This window comes from Lithobates pipiens, unplaced genomic scaffold (assembly GCF_037356315.1).
Source record: "Lithobates pipiens isolate NorthernLeopardFrog02 unplaced genomic scaffold, aLitPip1_a1.2 Scaffold_3, whole genome shotgun sequence".
NCBI classification, from domain to species: Eukaryota; Metazoa; Chordata; class Amphibia; order Anura; family Ranidae; genus Lithobates; species Lithobates pipiens.
Genome location: NW_027507790.1, coordinates 278,057,965 through 278,073,834, shown reverse-complemented (window position 1 = coordinate 278,073,834; position 15,870 = coordinate 278,057,965). Strand labels below are relative to the sequence as shown.

The 15,870-nt window shown below is 45.4% G+C and overlaps 1 long non-coding RNA gene across 1 annotated transcript; it reads left to right on the top strand.

The window, feature by feature from the left end:
* Positions 1 to 9,241: 9,241 nt before the first annotated feature.
* Positions 9,242 to 15,457, top strand: LOC143941163 (uncharacterized). Its single transcript, XR_013263993.1, has 2 exons — positions 9,242 to 12,458; positions 12,542 to 15,457. It is a non-coding gene; the product is annotated as an uncharacterized LOC143941163 (long non-coding RNA).
* The last annotated feature ends 413 nt before the right edge of the window (positions 15,458 to 15,870 follow it).

The window sequence follows — 15,870 nt, the reverse complement described above, 5'->3', positions numbered from 1 at the left end:
CTTTTGACAAACGATAATGAAAGCACAAAATCCGAAAAACGAAAGATCCGACATAAATAAATGCTTTATTTTCGTTTTCATTGTTACAACAGTTCGATATAGAATAGGATATTCGAAATGACTCTGACAATAACAATCTGTCTATTGAACCTGTGGTCGAATGTGCCTAACCTTACCTCTATTAGTCCAAGATTATATAGAGAAAATATTCAACAGAGAAAAAAGATTTGACAGAGAGAAAAGATTCTGCAAGTTACTGTCCTAAAAAGTGTTTGGGGACCCGGGTCCTGCCCCAGGGGACATGTATCAATGCAAAACAAAGTTTTAAAAACGGCCGTTTTTTGGGGAGCAGTGATTTTAATAATGATTAAAGTGAAACAATAAAAGTGTAATATTCCTTTAAATTTCGTAGGGGGGGGGGGGGGGTCTATAATATGCCTGTGAAGGGGCGCATGTTTCTAGTGCTTAGAACTGTCCCTGCACAAAGTGTCATTTATGCAGGAAAAAAAGTCCTTTAAAATCACTCGCAGCTATAATGAATTGTCGGCTCCGTAATACAGAGAACACTCATTGAAAGTCATTGATAAAAAAATAAATAAATAAATATATAAAAAGCGTGGGGGTCCCCCAAATTCAATTACCAGGCCCTTCAGGTCTGGTATGGATATTAAGGGGAACCCCGTGTCAAATTAAAAAAAAAAATTGACGTTGGGGTCCCCCTTAAAATCCATACCAGACCCTTTATCCGAGCACGCAACCTGGCAGGCCGCAGGAAAAGAGGGGGGGACGAGAGAGCGCCCCCCCCCTCCCTCCTGAACCGTACCAGGCCACATGCCCTCAACATTGGGAGGATCCTTTGGGGGTCTGTGACCCCTCAAAGCACCTTGTCCCCATGTTGATGATAATGATGGACAAGGGCCTCATCCCCACAACCGTGGCCGGTGGTTGTGGAGGTCTGCGGGCGGGGGGCTTATCAGAATCTGGAAGCCCCCTTTAACAAGGGGTCACATCCTCCCAATGTTGAGGGCATGTGGCCTGGTACGTTTCAGGAGGGAGGGGGTGCCGCTTTCTCGTCCCCCCTCTTTTCCTGCGGCCTGCCAGGTTGTGTGCTCGGATAAAGGGTCTGGTATGGATTTTTAGGGGGACCCCCACGTCAATTTTTTTTAAAATTTGACGCGGGGTTCCCCTTAATATCCATACCAGACCTGAAGGGCCTGGTAATTGAATTTGGGGGACCCCCACGCTTTTTTATTTATTTATTTTTTTATCAATGACTTTCAATGAGTGTTCTCTGTATTACGGGAGCCGACAATTCATAATAGCTGCGAGTGATTTTAAAGGACTTTTTTTCCTGCATAAATGACACTTTGTGCAGGGACAGTTCTAAGCACCAGAAACATGCGCCCCTTCACAGGCATACTATAGACACCCCCCCCCCCCCCCTACAAAATTTAAAGGAATATTACACTTTTATTGTTTCACTTTAATCATTATTAAAATCACTGCTCCCGAAAAAACGTCCGTTTTTAAAACTTTTTTTTGCATTGATACATGTCCCCTGGGGCAGGACCCGGTCCCCAAACACTTTTTAGGACAGTAACTTGCAAATTATTCTTTAAAATTAGCACTTTAGATTTTGAACATTGGAGTCCCATAGACTTTAACAGGGGTTCTAAAGTATGCTATATACTAGCTCCGTCGAATCTTCTTTATACATTCGACAGACACCATAAGCCTTCAAAGACAGATTCGACCGTAATTCATGTGGATTTTCGGACGAATGCAATTTTTGAATGAAAAACGAAATAAATAAAAACTAATTTCGGGAGTAACTAAATAAATTAAGTTTTCGGACGAAAACGAAATTCCGAAACAAAATATTTTACTCTGCACATGTCTAAACGCGACGAGGAGAGAAGATGAAGATCACCGAGGAGCAGGAAGAAGGCAGATTAGGAAGACTGCCTAGCAACAGGGATTTCTGACAAGGTAAAAAAAAAATTTTTTTTCAAATGTTTTTTTTTCTTTTTTTTTTAAAGAATATTAATGATCTTTTTTTATTTTTTTTAGGGTGGCCCTCCACTTTAATAGACTTAGAGATTGTTTATCCCATTGCAGGTGAATAATTATACTTGCGTGACAATGTTTAGGTTGGCTAAAGTCAGTGTTGGAGAAGTTACCATTCGTTACCCTCTGAGGGTGATCAAGCATTGTGGTGGGCTCCAATATCTGGGTGGTGTAACATGGGGGACCATTAGCTCTCATGGCAGAGGCGTTTGTTAGGGATTCAAGCCAGTCAGGAACTATATTTAAGGGCATTATAGCCCATTTTTATTAAAACAGCAAATAAAAAGTCTGTGACATAAAGGTTTCCCACACAGGGGTTCTTCTCCAGCAAATAAACACACAAAAATGCTAGCCCACCTGGCTCTTTAGAAGTACCTCTGCTCTTTATCCTGGTCACACAGACCACAGGATTCCTCAAAGTGAATGTCTTCTCTTTAGCGCCCACAGCTCCGCTCTGGCCTTAGTCCTCGGGCCGTTGCACTGCCTCTTGCAGTCACAAGTTCTGGCTGCCTCCTGCAACCTCTCTGACTCCTGGAGACCTCCTGTCTCTCTGGGTGTGGAGAAGTCTCCAACTGGGAGCCATGGGGTCTTCACATACCCTCATTATAAGTGCTGTGCTCAACTGAGCACACATTCTGCTGGTAATTTACAAAGTCTGGACACAGGGTTGGAGATCCCGCCCCACCCAAAAACCTTTGGAATCTCCAAACTACAGAGCCCCATGACCGAATACCAAAACCTGGAGAAAGTAGTTTTCTCCAGTCCACATTTATGCTCTGTAGCCTTGCACCAAGCAAATGTGCATACCCTTTGTCCCCAAAACTATCAATGTTACCTTGACAGCATCTCCTACTGTCCCAGTGGGTACCGTATAGCGAAGATATGAAGGGATTGAAGTCCAATTTTCGGTGAATCTTGGGGTTGAAGTAAGTGTCGACAGTCATGTTCAATGTAAGGAGGAAGCTGTGTACTGGACATTTGAGATGTGAAGTATTTCCTCTCTGACGTCAAGGTCTCAAGTGCAGATATCTTTTTTGCAGGGTCCTTAAATGTAGAGCAACTTTAAGGGCTGATTGTTAGGAATCGGGTTTAAGGGTTCCAGGTGAAAAATGAGGAAGGAAAAGCTGATCCATTATTCTGTACCTCCATGGTGGGGTCTCCTGTGGGCAGGAGAAGCCGTGGGGCTATTGTTTGTGGTGTCCCTGGGTCCTGCGGATGTATTGGTTCTGGGTGAGATGGATCTGCGCCTTCTGATATGGAAGTCATCACGTACTGGGATGACATCCATTGAATTGGATCTTCTGAGATGAAGGATTCTGAGAATTCTGTACCAGTCAGGTAATTCAATGTGGGGTATGTTCAGTGATTCGCAGAATGCGGGGAGATCCTCTGAGGCCCTCCAATTTGCTGTATGCCCTTGTAATGAGGCCAAGAGGCAAAAATTGAATTTGGATGGCTTGTTCATTGCGGACTGTTGTTTCCTCGATATCCTCCATGCGCACCGTCATGGACTGGATGTCCCTCCTGAGGTCCACGATCGCTGTAGCTAATGCAGCTTTTATGTCCTCTGCCACCGATCTCAAGTCCCTTATGTTAACGGGCTGTTCTGCCACCATGTCTGGTATAGATGGATGCGCCTGATGTCTGCCAGAAGGGCTGAGGCTGGAGGAGCGCGCTGTGGAGGAGTAGGCCCGAGATGAAGCCGGGGCCTTGCATGGCTGCATCTGGAATAGCTCCGGAATGCCGTGTGTTGCTTGTGAATTGGGCCTCCTGGGGGATCTGGATCAGGATGGGGATGTGTTCCCTTTCGGTTTCCCCATGTCTGCAGGGGTAGATGGCTAGTCTTGTAAAAGAACCTCTGAAGATGGGAGCACAGCACCAGACCACGCCCCAAAACATTTATTTATTTACAGTACCTACATAAGATTGCAGTTGCATCCAGCAGTAAGGGGTACTGCAAGGCACCATAGCGCTGAGTGTCACATGAAAGCCGTTTGTGTGTTTAAGAATATGATTATCGGAGCAGCACCGAGTCAGAGCTCCGGGCAGGACAACACATCCTTCGACCATCCTGGGTGTCACTGACACTGATCCTGCTCCACACAGCCTCCGTTATACTTCCGTGACCCGGCGGAACACAGTGCTATGGTGAAATACGGGCGCACACCTCGGGAATCTCCTGCGGAGCGCCTCTCTCAGTTTGCATGGGGCTCTCAAGATGGCGGCGGCCATGAGGCAGACGAACGCGGCCCGTGTACCACGCAGCAGAGCGGCGCTGGGGAATCCTCCACACATCCTGACAAGGTGAGCCCGCTACCCCCTAGAGCTGAGGGACCACGCAGGGGCCCCCCCAAAGACAGACTACCGAGGGAAGAACTAGAAGGGATGGCCCAGGCAGCAGGGGAGGATGATCCCTCCCTGAAGCAGATTATGGAAGCGATATGCACATGTCAGGCCGCCCTAACTGAACATATTGATGGTATAAGAGCTGAAATGTCTTTCCTAAAGAATGATGTTCAGAACATTAGAGAAAGGGCCACCGAAGCTGAAAGACGAATTAGTGACCTGAAAGATGTAGTGCGCCCACTGGAACATAAAGTGCAGGATATTCAATATGAAGTGCATGCTCATACTGATAAGCTGGGGGACATGGAAGACCGTCAGAGGAGGAACAATATCCGCCTAGTAGGGTTCCCTGAAAAGGCTGAGGGCAAACAACCTGAAGATTTTCTTGAATTATGGCTTAAGGATACTATGGCGGAAACTACCTTTTCGCGCCTGTTCGCCATTGAGAGGGCTCACAGGGTACCATCGAAACCCCCCCCCCCTCCCGGTGCCCACCCACGCCCGATGATAGCCCGGATCCTGCACTTTAGAGACCGTGAAAGCATCCTGCGTGCTGCGCGCACAATGGGGAGCCTGCAATATAATGGAAACAGAATTTCTATATATCCTGACTTCTCTGCGGCTACACAGAAGCAAAGAGCTAGCTTTGTTCATGTTAAGAAGAGGCTTAGAGATCTACAAGTGGCCTATAGTATGCTCTACCCGGCGAAGCTGAGAGTGGTAGATGGGGGTAAAGTGTCCTTCTTTAACTCCCCTACTGAAGCATCGAGATGGCTGGATGTTAGGGGACGCCCGCACCCTGAAGCTGGCAGTTGATTACATACTTTGCATTCTTTGACCAAACCTGCACCACCATGACACCTTTCCCTGATGTTAGCCTGGAGGCTTAAGATTGCTTCCTTTGTTCTGTTGTGACACTACAATTACTAAGTGCCTAGTCCTGCGCGGTTCTATCTGATATCCAGATGCACCGCCTCTACCGCTCCTCCACGATCAGTTGGGGGAATTTTTTTCTCCCCATATACTTTTCTCTTCATTTGGACTGTTTTTTTTTGTTTGTTTCTTTTCTTTTTTTTCTTTGTTCCCCTTTTCACTGTTTTTTTTCCCCCTTTTGGCTGACATTTTATACCACAAATATTTTTTGTTCCTTTCTTTCTTTTGTTGTGGTTTGTTTGAGGGAGTGAAAATCGCCTTTCTGACTGTACTCTGCACTATATCACTCTAGGGCCCGATCCATCTGTGGGGCTCCCCTGGACGGGGACTGTGGGTGCAGAAGAAGGCGGACCTTCAATCCTGTACACGAGGAGAACATTCGTCTTAGTGCCCCTTCCCCTCTTATCTATCTTTTCCTATATTAGGGACCCCCTTCCCTCCCTTTTTTCCCTCCTTTTGCTTCTCTCCCCCCCCTCTTTTTTTATTTTTATTTTTTGTTTTTGTTTTTATTCTTATTTTTCCCTTCTTCTTTTTTGTTTTAGTTTTTCTTGATGTTTTGTGCTCTTTTTAGTTGAATTCGACCTATGACCCCCTGAGGTCGATATGGCTATGGTTATAGGGTATAGGCACACGACATGTTTGGGTTGTGTGCAGGGTGGGATGGGGTGGGTAGTTCTGTTGTGTTGGTTGGTGCTGTGTGTTGTTGTCTCTCTCTGTTTGTGCCCCCTCAGGCTGGGAAAGATGTCCCAGACCTGGACAGGTAATGCTCTCCCGATGCATTTGTTACATTATAATTGCCTTATACATGGTACGTGAAATAAGTATATTATCATGGAATGTTCGTGGTATGAACTCAAAGGTAAAACGTTCCCTTGTCTTTGACTTTATCCGACGATATAAACCCCATATAATCCTGCTTCAAGAAACACATCTCCAGGGATCTAAGGTTATGGCTCTGAAAAATATTATGAGAGTCATACATGTAGAATACTCTACGTATTCTAGAGGGGTGGCTATTTTAGTCACAAAAAAAGCAGCAGCTCATATTCTGCAGGTTAAATCTGACCCTAGTGGCAGATATGTTATTTTGGTTTGTCAAATGTTTAATGTGTGCTTGACTCTGGTATGTGTGTATGTTCCACCCCCATTCTCTTTCCACATCTTGGACAGTATCCTCCATGAAGCAGTAATGATAGCACAAGGCCCACTGTTGTTGATGGGAGATTTTAATGTGGTGTCGGATGGGGTTCTGGACAGGCACGGGTGTGTATCTGGCTCACGTTATACTCTAGCATCATGGCTGGACAGCTATGCTCTCACGGACGTATGGCGTTACAAACACCCGGGGTCAGTGCATACTTGTGCCACTTGGAGACCCATAAGACGTTGACCAGAATTGATATGCTTCTATCCTCCCTGGATGGTCTCCCCATTATCTCCAGGGTTAGGTACCTTCCCAGGGCACTGTCGGACCACTCGCCTTTGGAGGTCACGTTGGACCTAAATATTCCCACTGGGAGACGACAATGGCGACTGCAAACACAGTGGCTGCTAGAGGAATATGTGACGCTAAAATGCAGGGAGGCTATGGGTCACTATTGGAGGGAGAATGGTGCTGTGACCACGATACACACTCAATGGGAAGCCTTTAAAGCTACCATGAGAGGGATTTTTGCTAAAGAGACGAAAGATTTTGCAAAGGCCCTGGACAGTGAGGTGAAACAACTAGAATGTGACATTACTCTTGCAGAACAAGCATACATACAGGACCCATCCCCTGACGCATACAAAGCTTGGCAGGACCTGACGAGACAGTTTAGATTGCTATTGACGGACCGGACCACAAAGAAACAGCTCAAGCAAACTAGCTCCATTTTTGAATTTGGGGACAAGGGTGGTTGCTTACTAGCCTTTCTGGCGAGGCCTCTATACGCCCCTACATCTGTACTAAGTATCAGACGCCCAGCGGGTGACTTAGTGACTGATACGCAGGATATTCTGACCACCTTTTTAAATTTTTACTGTGATCTTTATCAATCCAAATCTAACTGTACGGACCAAGACCTCTCCTCATATTTAGAGGGTATTGACCTTCCCTTGCTGCCCCTAGAGGACAGTAACATATTAGAGCAGTCTATCACCTCTGAGGAAATAGCTGGTGCCATTTCCTCCTTCAGACCGGGGAAGTCACCTGGACTGGACGGTTTTCCGGCAGAATGGTACCAGCTCCACGCGGAGAGTTTAGTCCCACGCCTTTTAAAAGTGTTTGTGGCTGCGGAAAAAGAGGGCATCTTGCCGGAATCCATGCGTGAAGCTTCTGATTCCAAAGCCCGGCAGGGACCTACAAGAATGTGAATCGTACAGACCGATCTCTTTGATCAATACTGATGCCAAAATACTGGCCAAAATTTTGGCCGGTAGGTTGCAGTCGGTGATTCTCAAACTGATCAACTCCGATCAAATGGGTTTTATCCCAGGCCGATGCACTCGAATGAACCTCAGGAGACGCTATGTAAATATGCAAATTTCCCATACAAATATTGGTAGCCGCGTGATAGCCTCCCTGGATACAAAAAAGGCCTTTGATTCGGTCGAGTGGAAATATATGTTCTCTCTGCTGGAAAAATTGGGTTTTGGACCAAGATTTGTGAACTGGGTTAGATTGCTGTATAACGATCCCCGGGCTTGTATCAGGGTGAACGGACATATTTCGGACTCTTTTCAGATTGGGAGAGGAACACGGCAGGGTTGTCCCCTGTCCCCTCTCCTTTTTGCTCTGGCTATAGAGCCACTGGCTATTAAGCTCAGGACTCGGGATGACATTAGGGGACTTTTGGTCGGGGAGTTGGAGGAACGCATTTCGTTATATGCAGATGATATGCTGCTTTATCTTGGGGACCCCCACCATTCGTTAGCTACTGCATTCCGGGTGATCGAGGAATTCTGAGATTTTTCAGGATTTCGGATCAACTGGACCAAATCAACGCTGTTTGCCCTAGACCCACAACCGGATCTGGTGCCCCCTCCTCGCTGTCCCCTGACAGTCACAACCCAGTTTAAATACCTGGGGATACATGTGAAATTACCTGTGGAGTCATTCACGGAGGTGAATCTATGGCCGGTAATTCGAGACTTTAGAGACAAAATACAAAAATGGAAGGAACTCCCGCTCACTTTATTGGGAAGAGCTAACTTATTCAAAATGATTTATCTCCCGAAATTTTTATACATAATCTCCAACGCCCCGCGATTTATCCCTAAAAAGACTTTCGGTTATATTGACTCTATAAGGTAATGAGGGAACCATCTTGTTAGAAGACATCCATTTTGGGTATTGGAAAATTACTGTTAGCATGACATAGAAATCTATTGCTTAAGGTCATATGTGTTTTTGCTTGTACAAGGCATTTAGAATTGTCACAAGGTTAGATATCTGTTCAGAACAGATGGATGCGGTTAAGCTACTTCCCTTTTTGAGAGCAGAAGTAACTCCATGGCGTTAAAACCACAGGCCTGTCTTGCACCAGACTTAAGAAACATTTTAAACTGTATATATTTAGCTTTTTGTTACTAGGCAGAAATTGCTTGTACAAAAAAACCAAGATGACGTAGTAAAATATACTATCTTGCATATTTTATGTGGCAGTCCCTGATTGGCTAAACCACAGGGCTGTCCTTTAGCTCAAACTAAATAAAACTGTTGTGTGTGCTTCAATATGCACATTCATTATTCACGTACAATAGTGTGTATGTGTAATGTTTTGTCCACCGGTGAAAGGGACCTCCGCCCTTCAATCCTAGCCTAGGCTACCAGGGGTTACTTACAGAAGACGAGCAACCTAACAGTTTTGGTACCAGAAAAGTGGGGTTCGTCTTGCGACAGGTAAGTCACTTTACTCTTTTTTACCTGATTGGTGAATGGTGTAAACACTTACTCTGTCCGGGCGGCCGATACGAACTTAGTTTAAAATTAAAAGAAGTAACTGTGCCTTCGCGGTGGACTAGGCTGGTCCCTCGGGAGGTTAAAAGGGCTCGCAAGGAATTTATAGGTTTAGGGGAGTCCGACTAGGTTGGTCTGACTTAAAACTATTGGTGATAGTATTTTTAACACGGGAAGTAGTAGATTACGCCCGTGACAAAGGGATTGGTGGAGTGGACGCCCATTTGATTTTTTTTTAAAAAAGTGCACTATAAATTGATAAATGTATTGCAATACGGTTATTTCATGTCTTAAAGTATATTAAGAATATGTCTGTTTCTCTCTAGGTACGTGTGTAAGTATATAGAGTATAAGTTTTAATATAGAGTATAAGGAAAATAATTGTTGTTGTTTAAATAAGTGCAGAATATGAGGAGCCCTCTTGTAGTGACATAGTATCCGCCTGCCCCCATTGCACGTTAGGTCTACTCTTCCTAAGAATAGATGACAAGTGGATTTTACTGACCACCAGACCAGGGGGGTTCTCTTGCAGACTTGGTGTAAGAGGGGTATATCCCGCCACCAGGAAAGATTTACCCTTCATCGTATATTAAGGGTAAATCTTCATAGTTTTATATAAGTCCATCTGCCCCAAAAAAGATCAGGGATCCTACTCCCAGACCAGAGACCGGATTGTTGGACAAACCGGGTGTTATCACCTGTGTCCTGCCACTAGACACACACTGCCCAGACTACTAGATGGGGAATTCTGCAGCAACCCAAGCCATGGCCACCCCATCACCCTATGAATTTGTCAGTAATATGATCCCTGGCCCCCAGGTAGAACCATTTTGGACACAAGTCCGGGAAAGGTGTCACCAATTGGGAATCCATGACCCAGGACCCCAAGGTCCTTGTTCAGAGGAAGACTGGCAAGAAGTCAGTAAAATTTGTCAGGTACATAAGCATTCTTATCCTCCCTGCAAAGGGGCTGACCCACAATACATGAAGGATTGTTTCTGTGCATGGAACAAATGCCTTGGAAAATATAGGCAATTGTGGACAGCAAGGACATTGGAAATCCCAGTGCCCTTATAGGACTGGACAGATTAGAGCAAGAGGCAGAGGCAGGGGATTTAACCCCCAGACCCGCCCACAGTATCCCCGTTATCTGCCATACCAGAACCCTCGTCAACCACTACCCCAATATCCTACACAGCCACAAATAATGCACCGAGGGAAACTCTGTTGGTATTAATGGGACACCTGTCACCCATCCCATCACTCCACCACTGACTGTAGCCACTTCAGAAGGACAGAAATTATGTACCCAAACTTTTGCCGTCTTGTCCTCATGCCCTGTGCCCCTTATGGGACGGGACCTCTTGGCACAACTGTGTATTATCATTAAGTTTAATAGAGAAGGTTCCCTTACCGCTAGTTCACCATTATGTGACTTACATGGCCCTAAGCGACATGCACACAGAGGCTTCTTTATGCTACTCCCCGCCTCTCTCGAAACACATGCTATCTGGGCGGAAAACAAAGGTAGCGTAGGTTTCATTAACTGTACGCCTTACTCGCCTCAGATGCGCCCTGACGCAGAAGCACAATATCACAAACAATACCCCCTGCCCCCCGAAAAGACCCAAGGCATTGCCCCCCAGATCGATGACTACATATCTAAAGGCATCCTAAAACCAATCATTAGCCCCTGGAACACACCCATTTACCCTGTAAAGAAGGCCAGTGGCGAGTGGAGACTCGTCCAAGACCTCAGAGCAGTAAACAAACAAGTGATTCCCCTCCCACCCCTAGTCTCAGACATCACTTATTTTTTCATGCATACCGGCAGACTCTCTATGCTACACAGTAATTGATTTAGCGAATGCTTTCTTTAGCATTCCCATTGCAGAGGAAGCCCAACCTATGTTTGCTTTCTCCTGGGCCGGGGGCCAACTAACCTGGCAAGGGTATGTAGACAGTCCAGCCGCCTTCTCTATGGTACTCAACGAGACTGTCAAGTCTTGGACTTCTGAGCGTGGGTCGGTACTAATACAGTATGTGGATGACCTGCTCCTGTGCAGTCGAACTGCTGAAGATTGTGCGGTCGATTCAACATCACTGTTACAACACCTAGCTCACGCCGGGCATCTAGCCTCAAGGAAGAAAATACAATGGTGCCAGCCACAGGTAGAATACCTAGGGTGCATTCTAAAGGAAGGGACAAGGCTAGTGTCCCCCAAACGTGCCGCAGCCCTTCGAGCTCTCAGTCCCCCAAAAGACAAGGCCGCCCTACTCTCATTTTTGGGTGCAATTGTATATTGCCGCCAATGGATCCCTGACTGTTCTCATTATGATAGTATCCTAAGAGAGGCTACTGGCTCGACAGCCCCTAAATTAATAGATTGGACTGAAGACAGACTACAAGCTTTTCAAGCTCTATTAAACAGTCTGTCAAATGCTCCCGCCCTAGGGTTGGTAGACTATGGTAAAGCTTTTCAACTATACTGTGTAGTCTCGGGGACCTCTTTTGCCGCGGTTTTGACACAACAGCATGGAACAGGCTACCGCCCTGTCTCCTACCTATCTAAAAAAAACTCCCCATCCAAGTACAGGGAATGCCATTCTGTCTCCAAAATCTTGCTGCCTGTGCAATGGCTGTACAAGATGCAAACAAATTAGTGCTAGGTCACCCATTGACTCTCTATACCACTCATTCAGTCACGCATCTTATTCAGAACATGAATACCCAACATATGACCTCGCAAAGACTTAGTGGTTATGAGATAACACTGATGAACACTGATAACCTCACACTCAAATATGTGCCTGCCAGCAACCCCGCTGTGCGCCTTTTGCATTCCATGTTGCGTTTACCACATGACCCAGACATTATACATGACTGTTCGGAAAAGGTTGCTGCTATTACCAGTCCCAGACCGGATCTCACTGACACCCCTATCTCAGGTGCAGAGGATGTTTTTGTGGACGGTAGTTGCTCCCGTCCCTCTGATTCCACCTTCCAAACAGGATATGCAATAGTCCAGTTGCCAAACAAGGTATTAGAAGCCAAACCACTGCCCCCTCTTCGGCTCAGGTGGCTGAACTGGAAGCCCTCACTAGGGCCTGCATTCTATTCACCGGTAAAGAGGTGAACGTCTACACAGACAGTAGATATGCTTTTGGAGTGGTGCATGATTTTGGTGTGATATGGGCCAATAGAGGTTTTAAAACAGCAGACAACAAAATAATTGCCAACTCCACACAGATTAGTGCTCTCCTCCAAGCCATTCTTCTTCCAAAAAAGGTAGCCATAATTAAAGTAAAGGCACACTCCTCTGACAGCAGTCGTGTTTCAAAAGGGAATGCTCTTGCTGACAGAGAAGCTAAAAGAGCTGCTGCCTTTTCCCCTAACCCCCCTGCCCCCACAACAATGTTTTTCAAGGAACACTTCGCAGCACCTAACTTTAAAACTGTCATAGCACAGATGCAATCAATGGCCACAGAAGATGATGTCCATTTTTGGACAAAGGAAGGATTGACCAAAGACCCTGAAGGTCTTTGGTCAAAAGAGGGGAAGATCCACATGCAAGAACAAAACTATCACCCTTTGAGGTCCTCATGGGAATCCCCGCAAACATAGAATTACCCCCATTAGACCAAGACACTGATATTGACATTTATTCCCAACAGGAAATGTACGTGAAAAATCTGGTAAGTATGCTCCATGAAATGAACGAACAAGTTTCTGTCACCTTTTTTCCCTCTTCCCACAGAACCAACGCATCCCTTCATCCCTGGGGATAAAGTGCTGATCAAACAATTAGCACAAAGAAAGAGTATCGGACCGGCTTTCTCAGGACCATGGAAGGTGGAAAAGGTATCCAGGACCGCAGTGTTAACAGACCTAGGAAACACCTGGATCCACGCCAGCCGTCTTAAAAAGTGTCCCCAGCTTCCCTCGACTCCAGAGCCCCTGGCAGTGACAGAGAGCAGCAACTCCCAAGAACAAGATCTACAAGAAGTTCAGAGAGGCATAGAACAAATTTCCCTGGAAGATCCCACACCCCCTCAAAAGGACAAAACAGAGCCAACAACTGCCGGGATGAGAAACGAAGAAGAAGAACAGAACTCTTAGATAACAAATAATCAGAACTTTAAAAAACAAAGATGTTTTTACCTTCAGTGTCAGGGAAGGCTGTATGCCTTTGGGGTAGTCTGGTACTATTTGTATTCCTGCCCACATGGTTGATAGCTAACTGTATATATCATCCAGAAGATTTAGGTCTATTAAAAGGGATATGTGGACCACCTAAGATGAATAATACCCCCGGCCAAAGACATAGTAGAAGTATTGTACCCGTTAATGAGTCACCTAAGGGACTGACTAGCAAGATGTTACTACTAAAATTCAAATATAGCTATGCTCAAAAATCCGGTTTTGAGAAATGCTGGATTTGCAGCAAGCTACATCCCAGTACAGCTAGAATCCCTCTCATGGCAGTCCCCTTGAATTTTACCCCCCTCCTTAATGGAACACCCCCTATTGTCCTAACGAATGTTACTAGGACCCGTCCAAATAAAACCCTCACTTTCCAAATTATAGGTAGAAGCCACTTCCCAGACTGGTGTTTCCGACTGGGAAACACCACAGATGGAGCCGAGGTTTGCAAACAAGCAAAACTTAACATTTCAATGACATCATTTAACAGTCCTTCTTTCTTCCATACTTCAGATCCCACCCTAAATGCCACCTTTTTAGACTTTCTTAGCTCCAGTACCAAGACTACAATACACCAATTAATGTCAATACTGGTGCTCTCTGGCCTTTCTGATACTCTTAGGAACGTGTTCCATAAACGACCCCTAGCTCTAGGAAATACCATATATATATGCTGCGGCAAACTCTGTCACCCCTGGATCCCAACCAAACCCCAGGGGTGGTGTTACCTTGCAGCCCTGGTTCCTATTATGGGGGTATTAGGGGATAACAAGGGAAGTCACCTCCTTGAAGCCAGCATGCATCCTAGATATCCCCTTAGACACCGTAATAAACGAGAATTGTTTTTAGAAAAAGATATGGCCTGGGCATGGTTCCCTTCCTGGACAGGGTGGGGAATTGACCTAATGAAAAGATTAAATAATTACACTGGCATAATTGATGAGATTCTGGAGGAAAATTCTGATGACATAACCAAACTAAATCTAGAAACTAGGGCAATTAGGAAGCAACTAGAACTACATGAGTTGGCTATAGAAAGTATGAGTGCAGCCCTTACTGGCCTCTGTGAGACTACTGAGGATTATGAGTGCTGTACCTGGATTCATAATACCAGCATCGAAGTCCCAGACTACTATGACGTTATTGCCCAACACAGGGAAGAGGTAAATAAACTACAGAAAGAGGCAAGGAACATAGGAAAAAACTGGGATCCCTTCTCGAGCAGTTTTAGTTTTGGGGGATTAATATCTTGGCTCCGAAATGCTGCCATGACAATTGTCACTGTGATTCTCTTCATTCTATTTTTATATGCCTGTTATAAGATAATCAAATGTTTATGTAAAAAGGGAAACACGGTCGCTCCGAAGGATCTGAAACTCACTTCCATTGTTAAGGATCCAACGGTATGGTATAGAAACCAAGAGCACAAGGGTTCGGAGTATGAAGCCTGTGCTATTAAATTAGAAAAGGAATGATCATTATGTAAATCACAGAATGATCAAAGGGAGGATTATAAGGTAATGAGGGAACCATCTTGTTAGAAGACATCCATTTTGGGTATTGGAAAATTACTGTTAGCATGACATAGAAATCTATTGCTTAAGGTCATATGTGTTTTTGCTTGTACAAGGCATTTAGAATTGTCACAAGGTTAGATATCTGTTCAGAACAGATGGATGCGGTTAAGCTACTTCCCTTTTTGAGAGCAGAAGTAACTCCATGGCGTTAAAACCACAGGCCTGTCTTGCACCAGACTTAAGAAACATTTTAAACTGTATATATTTAGCTTTTTGTTACTAGGCAGAAATTGCTTGTACAAAAAAACCAAGATGACGTAGTAAAATATACTATCTTGCATATTTTATGTGGCAGTCCCTGATTGGCTAAACCACAGGGCTGTCCTTTAGCTCAAACTAAATAAAACTGTTGTGTGTGCTTCAATATGCACATTCATTATTCACGTACAATAGTGTGTATGTGTAATGTTTTGTCCACCGGTGAAAGGGACCTCCGCCCTTCAATCCTAGCCTAGGCTACCAGGGGTTACTTACAGAAGACGAGCAACCTAACAGACTCCTTGCTGATCTCCTTTTTGTGGGGCGGCAAGGCAGCACGAGTCTCGCTGAACATTCTGCAACTACCGGTGGGGAGAGGGGGGTTGGCAATCCCTAATCTTCGCATGTACTACTTGGCGTCGCAATTAGTCCAGGCTCATTGGCGAATGTTTCCGCAGCTGAGCAACGCTGCGACTGCGGTGGAGGCAGCTGCGGCCTCCTCCTATGAGACACTTTTGAGTTTTTTCTTTCGAGGTGAAGTACCGACGGAATGCGGCATGACTGCACTCAAACCAGCCAAACAGGTGCTAGAGACATGTACAAGG